This window comes from Octodon degus, unplaced genomic scaffold, assembly GCF_000260255.1.
Source record: "Octodon degus isolate 3935 unplaced genomic scaffold, OctDeg1.0 scaffold00107, whole genome shotgun sequence".
Taxonomy (NCBI): Eukaryota; Metazoa; Chordata; class Mammalia; order Rodentia; family Octodontidae; genus Octodon; species Octodon degus.
This window is the reverse complement of record NW_004524683.1, coordinates 8,403,009-8,405,633: the sequence shown is the minus strand read 5'-3', so window position 1 is coordinate 8,405,633 and position 2,625 is coordinate 8,403,009. Positions and strand designations below refer to the sequence as shown.

Genomic DNA, 2,625 nt, shown 5'->3' with positions numbered 1-2,625 from the left:
AAGCAGGCACTTTAATCCACTGAACTATCTCACCAACCCTAGTTTTTCATATGCTTACTTGATATTTCTACTACATCTGAGAAGTATCCTTTCAGACACCCATTTTTGGACTGGGACTTTAAATTTGGGAGTATCTGGTTTTTTGAGTTCTTTATATATTCTAGATATTACTATTTTGAGGATTAGCTGGCAAAAGGTTTTCCTGTATTGTGGGTTGTCTCTTTATTGGTGGTTTCTTTTGATGTACAAAAGCTCAAGCTGGCCTTGAGCTCACTTTGTAGCTTAACTTGGTCTTGAATTTACAAGGATGCTCCTGGCTCAGCCTCCCAAGTACTTGGATTACAGGCTCTAGTCACCACACCCAGCTGAGATTCCAGGTCATATTTTGAGATAGTCCCTATGTGACAGTTTTTTTTTTTTTTTTCCTCAGGTGGGAGGCTTTATTTCACTGTGGGAACCCAGGGAGGGCAACAGGCAGGTGGGAGGCTGGTGCTGGGGGAGGGCCACCTATGGCTGTGGAAAGGAGAAACTGAGGCCTGACCCTGGGGATAGGGTCAGGGATTGGCAGGGAATGGGTCTAGAGGAGTAGGGCCCCCATGTGCCCTCCCTCTGGGCCGCACCTAATCGTCCTCCCGTGGCCTCAACCCCACCCTTGTTGGGCCACAAGACCCCATCCTTGCTTTCCTGGCCCGGGGGAGGGGCTAGACTAGAGTGGGCAGCGGACAGGGAACTGGGGGGGTGGTAGGGTAGGGTCCTGGAGCCTGTGAACAGCTCCAGGTCACACCTCCAGCTAGGTGTGCGGAGAGGGTGGTTGCCACCTGGGTGGTCAGTTCCTGGCAGTGATGACCACAGAGAGAGTCATGCCCCCCAGGGCAACGGCAGTCGCCCCAAACAGCCACTTCCATGGGATGGATCAGGCACCCTTGCCAGGACACTTGGGGGGCAGCCGGCTGGGGTTGTCCAGCATCTTCTGGTACAGGGCGGTCTCTGTACTCCACCGTGCTGCATGCTTATTCACCAGCTTTGAGAGCTCAGCATGGATCCCCCTCAGGATGGGGATGGCCTCCCTGTACTCACCTTGCTGCGCCAGCACCTTGCCCTTGTGGAACAATGCCTTGATGTTGTTGGGTTAGTGCTCAAGCACCAGGCTGCAGGAGTGCAGGGTGGCACGGTAGTGGTCTAACTTGAGCTGTGAGGCCGCCAGGTTGTTGAGATACTTGACCTTCAGCTGCGGCAGCTGTTCCTCCTCCTCAAAAGTCATGTCAACTTTAGCACTGGAGGTGATGGCTTTGATGGTCAGGTCATAGGAGTTGGCTGCAGCACAAAATCTGTGTGCCCATAGTGGGCATTGCCGCCAAGCGTTCCTGGCCTGTGAACAGCTCCAGGTCAGGCCCATCCACTGCTGTCTTCAGGGTCACCTCCAGGTACAGCATCGCATGCAGGGGGGATATAGGGAATCCTGCTGCCCTGGGAGCCATAGCAGTACTTAGAGTCAGCAGTGACCATGGCCGTCTCACCCACTTCCATGAGGGGAACACTGAGGTCCAGGGCCTGGATGACATTGCAGTTGCCCAGAGTAAAAACCAGCTCGGTCTCCTCTTGCACCTGTGTGCCATTCTCCAGTGACATCTGTGGCTGCACCGTCACCACCTGGCCCTTGGTCAGGCAGCTGGAGCCCAGAGGGCCTGGGACCAGTGTCCTCTTCCTGAGCAGCCCATTCTCCAGAATATCCAGTCACTCTTCTGGGGCCCAGACTGGTGCAGTTGTAGGCTCCACAGAGGCCAGAAACTCTCGGGCCAGTGCCCCTAGTTGCTTGGCCTCCTCTGATGGGGACTGTCCCATGTCTTCCAGCAGTGGCAGTTCACTCAAGTCATCCTCCTCTTCCTCTTCCTCCTCAGCATCTGCACTTCAACCCCATCCAGCACCTCGAAGTCCTCAAGTGGGGGAAGCCCAGCAGGTGGCAAGGCAGCACGCTAGAGGGCTCCTCTGCACAGGGTGCCATGCTGCTGGGGGACAGGAATGGGCCCCGGGTGTGGCGCCTGACGAGTGTCCAATGCCACTAGTGCAGGCCAGGATACAACAGGGGTTTTGTTTGTAGTCATTGTCTACACCATTGTCTTCAATTTTACCTATTGAGGCTGGGGATTCAGCTCAGTGGCACAAGTGCCTGCCTGGCGAGTACAAGGTTCTGAGTTTGAATTTTGGTACAAAAAAGAAAAAAAGAAGAGTTTTATCCATTTTACTGTCCAGCAGATATAGTGTTCCTGTTTTAATATTTAGATCTTTGATCCATTTTTATTTCAGTTTAGTGCACAGTGAAAGATATGGGTCTAGTTTTTTGTTTTTTGTTTTATTTCAGAACCGGATATTGAACTCAGGCTGTTGCACTTGCCAGGGAAGCGCTTATTCCACTGAGCCATGTCCCCGGCCTCAGGTCTAGTTTTTAATCTTCAGCATTTCTTCCAGTGAAGGTATTTGGCTCCTTTGTCAAATATAAAGTGTCTGAGTGTATTTGGAGTTATTTCTGCATCTTCTAATGTGTTCCATTAATCCTCAGTTCTGTGTCTTTGCCATACTATGTTTTTGTTTGTTTTGGGGTACCAGGAACTGAACTCAAGACCTCAT

At 51.9% G+C, this 2,625-nt stretch overlaps 1 pseudogene; it reads right to left on the bottom strand.

The window, feature by feature from the left end:
• Positions 1-826: 826 nt before the first annotated feature.
• Positions 827-2,002, bottom strand: LOC101563839 (annotated as a pseudogene).
• Between the last annotated feature and the right edge of the window lie 623 nt (positions 2,003-2,625).